The sequence below is a fragment of the Falco naumanni genome, chromosome Z (assembly GCF_017639655.2).
Source record: "Falco naumanni isolate bFalNau1 chromosome Z, bFalNau1.pat, whole genome shotgun sequence".
Classification (NCBI taxonomy): Eukaryota; Metazoa; Chordata; class Aves; order Falconiformes; family Falconidae; genus Falco; species Falco naumanni.
Genome location: NC_054080.1, coordinates 76,441,153 through 76,449,089, shown reverse-complemented (window position 1 = coordinate 76,449,089; position 7,937 = coordinate 76,441,153).

Genomic DNA, 7,937 nt, shown 5'->3' with positions numbered 1-7,937 from the left:
GTCCAGACCTGGATGACCACCAATGCCACAACTCCCAGCTCTGCCCATGAGACCTGGAGTTGCTTGGAGAGCTGGGAGCTCCTTCGTTTAGTGGCCATGCTGTCTAATTAAAACAGCACAGTGCTGGCATCCGTTCAAGGACATGGGCTCAGGTCAGAGCCTTGCAAAGGTGCAGTTCCCTCTTTGCCCAGCCCTGGGATGAGAGCTCACACCCACCCCACCCCTGGGTCTCTGATGGTGGATCTGGCTTCAATCCAGACTGGCTTCTTCCCAGGCGGATGCGGATATGGTGGGGGATATCCTATGGCCAAACAAAGGGGAAGGCTGGAGTAAGTTCTTGCCCTGGTGAGGTTGCTCCTGTCTGGCTGCAGCACTGTGCTCAAGAAAAATACCACAGAATGGGTTTCCTTGGGATTACTCGTTCCTTTTGCCTATCGGAATGTGTCAAGTTGCACTAAATACCGAGCATTTTTAATGAAAAATTTAACAGATGTTAAACTCTCCCCCGCATGACTGGGGTTGAAAATGGAAATGCTCTCCACCGTGCTTGCTGAGCAAGCATGTGTCTCTCCCACAGGAGAAGGAGAAGAGGGGAGAGCTCAGGGTGGACGTGTCTCCCCGTTGGATGGAGAGCATTGCTGTGAATATCCTGGTGAAAAGGTTGTTGTGCTCTTCTAGCATCAATCCTGCTGTTGCTCTGACCCTGGGAGCTGGTACATGTCCCGTGTTTCTTTTCCCGGCCCTTCTGTCCATTTCGCACAGGGGAAACTGAGGCACATAGAGGCTGTGATCTGCCCAGAGCCATCAAGTCTGTCTCTGAGCTCCCAATCCACTGGATCATGGTTGCTTTTTAACACCCAGAAAGCCTTTCCCTGTATGTGCCAGGAAGATCTCCTCCTCTTAGGCTGGGGGCTGTCAGGGGTCTTTGCTGCAGTGTTAGCATGGGAAGGACTGTGCAGGGTCAGGCGACAGTTCTACCCTCAGATCTGAACCCAGCAGTCATCCACAGAGGATGCCAAGGAAAAACTAAAAACATAGAGTGTCCCCTACTCTTTTCCTGCCATTTTCATCTCAGGATTTCCCAGTGCCAGTGTGTTTAGCAAATCTCCTGCCTCTGCCTGATAGATGGCTCAGACTTTGCCCTGGGCAAGACCCTCTCATGTCCATGTCCTCATTCCTACCACTTCCTTCTTTCTGCAGTTATTTAACCTTGCCTGGACTATTCTTTCTTATTCTGAGTCTCCTCTGTTCCTGCTGGAGCCTTTTAAACTCTGTGCAAAGCCTTTAGGAAATCCAGGTGTTTTCTTTTCCAAGGTGTGATTCCAGCTTTTTGAAGGGTAACTTCTTGCTTTAAATAACCTCTTCCCACCTGCTGTTAAGCCATGTTCGCTCCCTTGCCCTAAGGAAAGGAAGGAAAGGAAGGAAAGGAAGGAAAAGTCTTCAGCTTTTCTTCTAGAGGGCATGTGCTGGTGCTCCTCCTGCAATGTGATGTCCTGAAGCATCTCAGCTCAGTTGTCCCCTGGGTCTGGTGCCATGAGCTCTGGCTGGTGTTGAGAGTGATGAGGCTTACCACAGCACAGAACCTGGATGCTTTTCTTGCTGCCCACTGCCCTGCCCTGGGGCACCAGACCAGAGGTCTGCTCCATGTGGAGATCTTCTCCATCTGGAGATCTGTTCCATCTAGAGATGCAACTTAACACCATATCCAAAGGCAAATTCTTTTTTTTCTGGCTTTGTCAATCCCTCAGTGAGATACAGGATGTTCAGGCTGCTGCTGAGCCCCCCACTAGCACTGGACAGAGGAGAGCCTAACCCAGAAACCAAAGCCATATTTAAACTCTGGAGAAAAGTGGTCAGTCTAAAGTGGCGTGTCAACACAGACTAAAATGAATAAGTCACTGAGATTTCTAGGATTACAGGACACCACTTTGGCCTTACTTCTTACACATGGAAGAAAGCATTTCTGTATAAAATTGCTCTGTAGCCTTAGAGCACATTCTTCTGTGATGCATTGGTTTGCTTATGGCATGGCACAGTCTCACGCGTAGAGATGCTTTCTTCAAATAGTTTCCACAGCTTTCTTTCCCTGGGCTGCCCCTAGGAAAGAGCAAGCTACTTTACAGCTGTGGTCTCTCCCACATGGAGCAGGATACATGTAGGATACAGAGTCCTGTAACTGCTGGCTCTCAGGCATGTGATTTCCACATTGGTTAGTTCTTGCCAAACTGAGTCCCATGGAGCAGCCTAGTTCTTGGCTCCATCATCAGTTTGAGAGGTACCTTGCTTTTTCTCATAATTTTGCAGCTCATGGTGAATTTAATCAGAGTGAAATTTCATCTCCTGATAAGGAGATGGTATTACCCACATATCTTCAAATGCAGGGTTTACTCACCAGACACCCAAATGCAGCCCTGTCTGGTGTGGGACAGGCACTGCTTTCCAGCACAGCAGCTGGGAGAGCAAGCAGAGACAAGTATTTCACTAGCTTAAAGCCCATGGGATGCTCAGGAACAGCACAGCCATCCATTAGGCTTTCACCTCAGCCTTGGAGCCAGCCAGACTCCGTATGACATGGGGACATCAACAAGCAGCTTAAAATACCCTCAGTGGCATGCCAGGACAGGAATGGCAAAACTCGCACCGGGTCCCCAGGGTGAGGAGGGCTGGGGCTCTCCAGTTGTTCCATATTTTAGGGGTTGAAATCTTCCCCTCTCCCTGGGTAAGCTCCTTTGGGCAAGATGCAAATGTTAATTAGCATTCTTTTCAGCTGTCTGGCCTTTTGCAGGTTTTTCTGTCTGGTGCCTGGTTCAAAGTGCTTGTGATAGGATCAGCTTCACCCATGCAGTGTAATTCCTCAAAAACCCAGGGAAGCCTTTCTTGCTTATAACCAGACTGATTTTCAGTGGTAAGACCCCTAAAACATCCCTCTGGCTGCTGGCTGGCACTAATGAGTCATTCCTCCATCCACGTCTGCTTTGAAGGTGGGCTTTCATTGCCCTAGTTGAAGCTGGATAAGTGCCAAGGCAAGCCAAGGGGTCTGGCCATCGCAGGGTTGTCTCTGCAGTGAAACCTTTGATCACGCACAAACACTTAGCATCAGACATTTAGGAAAGTAACCGCAGTAAAGGTCTTGTATCTTCAAGAAGGAATAGAGAAGGAAAAAGAGATATTTACATATCAAAATTCTCCCATGGCTGGGAAGTGGAGCTGGTTTGGGATAAAGCAGCATCTCTAGAAATGCCTGGGTTAGATGTGGTCCTCACAGCCCTGCGCCCATGTGAGCAGCAAGCTGAGACTGTGGGAAGCCCAGAGCAGATGCCCTCAGCCTGCCTGAGAACCTCATCTTCCACCGTGGGTGCACCAGTGCCACAAGAAGTCCCACAGGGGCAGGTGTGAGAAAAACTTCCCAGGACCCCTCGCCCTGGCAGGCAGTTGGCTTAACCCATGCAGAGCCTGAAGCATCCCTCAGGGACCTACCTGGAGCTCATGGGAGGTCTCTGGCTCGTTCTCACAAGAAAATAGCAGTTCCCCTCCTAGGTGAAAGCCTTCAAGCTATTGCACCTGTTTATCTCGCTGCTGTAGCAGGTAGCAGCTGAGGGCTTCCTCTCCAAGCAGAGCCTCCAGCTGAGCCTGTATCCTAAGTGGGAGAAAGCCCAGTTCCGATCCAGGTTCCTTCCTAGTTTATTCCTTCACTGGGAGGAAGCCCAGCTGACTGACTTCATTCAGAGCAGCCTGAGATGAGAGCACCCTTTTTTCCCCTCTTTTCCTACATTTCCACTGTACCCTGGCCTGAGCACACAATTGCAGCTGCAGCACACAATGACTTTTCTACTCCTTGCCTGTGCTTTGCTTATCACTCTCTGCTCCGTTCGCTTCTGCTTCAGGGGAAGGCACCTCAAAAACTCCCTGGAGTTCCTCACAAGCACTGATCCTGATGCAACAGGGTCCGGTGGGCTCGGTGCTGCCCAGGGGATGACCCGTCACCCTGCAGCCCTGGGACAAGCCTGGCAACACTCGCTGGGTTTCAGCCTGGGCCACTGGCTCAGCAGATGGAGCTCCTCCCCAAGGATGCAGGCGAAACGGCTCAGCGTGCACCGGGATGCTGTGGCCCCTACTTGCAGCTTGGAGCAGCACATGGACACTGTGCGCAGGCTCAGGAGTCAGAGCAAGCCCTGAAATGGGGAAAAAGTTCCTTTTGCAGTTTTTTTTTCTGCCAGCTTGGGAAGGAGGAGTTTGTTCATATAAGAGGACAGGAGTGGGACTTTCCACTGCCTGCTCCTATAGCGGTTAGGTCTAAAAGACCTGTGCAATAAACCACTTTATTCCCAGTAGTGAGGGACTGAGATCCTCTAGGTAAGGAAAAACCCCAGGTAGTGTTTCTGCTCTAGACCCGGGCTGGATTTGCCTGGCTCCAGGAGGCTTATAGCACTTCGGGCTTGCATGGGGTTAACAGATTTGCAGCAGCACGAGCCTTTATACAGGCACAAGCCAGCAGTCTGTGCAGCCATCGTCACCCTGAGCTGAAAACTAAAACCCCTCCAAGCATTAGGAGCCATGGGGAGCAGTGCAGAGAACCCCAAATCAGCATGGCTGCTAGAAATAAGCCTGCTGGTGCATCCCTGCAGGACACAGCCACAAGCCTCCCCAGCAGGGTGAACTCCGCTGCTGATGGGGTTAATATGAACCAAACTGCTGTTTCAGCCCAAGGATCCGGGTGAGATCCCCACAGGCCAAGGGTCGAGGAGGTGAGGCCAGCCCTCACTGTTGTCCTTGTTGGAGCTATCAGGAATTGCTTGAAGCCCAGAGCTGGGTAAGGGGTGCACGCGGCACTGTGGCTAATATCCTCCCTGCTTCAGGACAAAAGTGAGATTTTTTTCTGGGAGAAGCAGGATCCTGCACCACTCTGAGGGAGGGACTCTGGCAGCTTCCCTCCTCAGCCACCCTATCAAGTTGCTCCAAGTGCTCCTTAAGTACTCGGTGCTGCAGTCAGGGATGCTGGCCCCCCTACCTGCACCACATGGACTGCAGAGCATCCTTGGCAATGTCACCTCACCCGCTGCATCCATTCCCCAGCCACTTCCCCCTTGCGTTAAGCCTTGTTGGTTTTGTAGCTAATCTGTGGCAGCTCATGCAATAACCTTGGCTCTCCCTCACCCCCCCTCCTTGGTGGCAGCAACAGCAGATACCTCTTTTCTCACGTCATCTATACACACAGAACAAATGGTGAGCAAACCTCCCCCAGGCCCCTTTTAGCAATTAATTCCCCATACGATGCCTGCGTGTGCCAGGCTGCTATGGGAAATGTGAGCTGATGGGAACTGCTTTCTGCTTTGAGTGTGTTTTCCGCTAAAAAGGTCCCATTTAAAAGAGTCTAAAAGGTCTCAGTAAATGATTAATCAGTTCTTGCAGAATTTGACAGGGCAATAGTTTTTTTTATGACCATGACTTTACCTATGGCACTTTCTGCTAGAATGTGTTGTATACTCTCCCTACAAGCACCTGATAGTGATTCCCAAGTGTTTGATAACCTTTTATAAAGGGAATCTTAATATAGAAAGCTATCTCTTGATTTAAAGACAGAATTGTTTCTTGATGGGCTGTTTCATGAGTGATGCTCTCCCTGCATCAGCATGCAGGTAAATGCATTGGAAAGGCAGAAGTCTGAGGATTCAGGAATCACATAGCTCGGACCTGCACAAAGGCCTGGCAAATGTGCCACATGTGTGGAGAGATCAGGTGGGCTGCTGGGGATAGATTTGGTCTGGAGGAAGGAGGCTCTGAGGATGGGTGCACAAAGGGGTTTCAGCACCCAGCTGCTCTTCAAGCCAGCTGACATGCATTTCATCACTTGAAACCCTTGCTTAGTTCCTGTTTAACTCTAAGAGGTCTAAAGTCCCAGTGCATTTTCTGCATGTCACAGTGCTGGCTATGTCAATGTTTAATCTGTGTATGCTAAGGGCTGCTTAGATCCTCAGGGTGAGGAATCATGGCTCCTTGTGGAGGAAGGCCTGGGGGACTGTTGGGGCCAGACCCATATCAGACTAGCATCTGATAAAGCACTCAAATATAAAACAACAGTGTGTGCATCCCTGGGACATGTGGCTTTTGGGGTGCTGTGGGAGCATTTGGCCCATCCTTGCTTGGAAGCAGTTGCACTTTGCATTTGTTGGTTAAGTAGTCACCGGAACAGAGAGTTTTTGCAGGGACCAGTTAAATATTCATGGGGAGGGTATGCTGTCATGCCATAATCCCAGGAACAGAGCAAGGAAAAGGCTGGGCTCTGGGTCACCTATGTGCACCCCTTGGCAGGACTCCTCATCAACCCTGTGCAGCGCACAGGCTGCCAGCTAGGCCAGTGCATGTTTTGTGCTTTCCTAAGACATAAGTCTTGAAGGGCAGGAGTTAGCAACTTCAAAGACTCCCTTACCCTGGTGGGATCTACCTCAGAAATCAAATTTCATCCTGTTCTGCCTCCAGATGTGCCAGCGCCTGCCGTTCCCACTGACCACCCACATCTTACCTCTCCTCCATGAGCAGCAGGGCTGGGGTACCAACGCCACATCCTGCCACATCATAGGAAGGAGGAAAATCCAAAAGGCCCTGGGGACAGGACAGGTTGGCCTGACTCCCTTATATACCATCTTTGATCTTTGGCTTCTGGGGAAATTGAGGGATTTAAAGTCTGAGACAGAGACCACTGCACAGAAAGCTGGGAAACTTCCCACACATCCTTTGTTCTTGTGCAGATTTTGGAGTCTTCATGTCCCTGCGTGTTTTGTTTTTTTTAATGTGTTGTTCCAGATTTTTTTTTTTTTTTTTTAAAAAAGCAGAAGTCCTGGAAAACCTATTTTCCTTCCCTTTCCCTTCCTTGTTTTTTCACCCTGGAAAATGGTGGGACTTATCTTAAAGGAGAGTCCTGTCTCCAGGCTGGCTGGGAGGGCAGAAAGAGGAAGGAAGAAGATGAGGAAAGCTCCAAGGGCTGCAGCCAAGGGCTGACCCAGCACGTAAAAACATCTTCAAAGCAAAAGGGTTGTTTTGGGAAAACACCAGGGTTTTGCTGGAAACCACCTGAGCCAGAGCTGCAAAGCCGTGTCCAGGAGCCAGGCCAGCACTGGGGAGGCTGCCAGGTCTGAGCACTTTGGGGCTGGCAGAGCACCCCGAGCACGTGTGTAACCCAACCTGCTCCCCAGAACGGTCACTGTCCCAGACCACCATCTCTTTGGGGCAGCAGCAACCTTCCTTCTCTCACCCCCCACCCTGGCCAGGGCTTGCCTGGGATCACTTTTATCCACTTTGTCTCTTTTTCTCATCAAATCCTCACTGACCCAGAAAACACATTATGAAAACTAACTGAGCAGCTCATTTGGGTGGTTAGAAGGCTGCTGCGATCAATCCAAAATGTGGTGACCTCTGGTATTTTTAATGGATCCCTGGGTGGCTTATCATCTCTGTATACTTAGGTACTGATGTCATGGCAGCGTGGGTAAATACGCCTGGCATGTATTGCTGGGCACTGCTTGGATGAGCAAGCTGGCTCTTTTTCTTCCTCCCCGTATAGACCTCTGCAAATTTTCATCCTTTCAGACCACCCAGACCCAGTATGGGCCCAGGGAAGCCAGGAGCCCAGTTGCACTGAGATCATTGCCTCGAGCCACATGCCTCAGTTTCCCCTACCTGTCATTTTTGTTGGCAATGGATGCTTTCAGGTGCTGTGAGCTGCACTGCACCGGCTGGCTTGGTGACCCTTGATGCACCTGGCACATGTGTCATCTTCTTGTGCATTTCTCAGCAAAACAAAGCTTTAGTGTAGTCCTGGTCTTGCAATGACTTTAGTTTAGTACACCCACCCTCAAACTCTGTGCTTAAATATCTTCTACCCTCGCTGCACTGTAGTATCTTGCCTGGCATGAGCCTGGGAGTTACAATAACTGAATTAG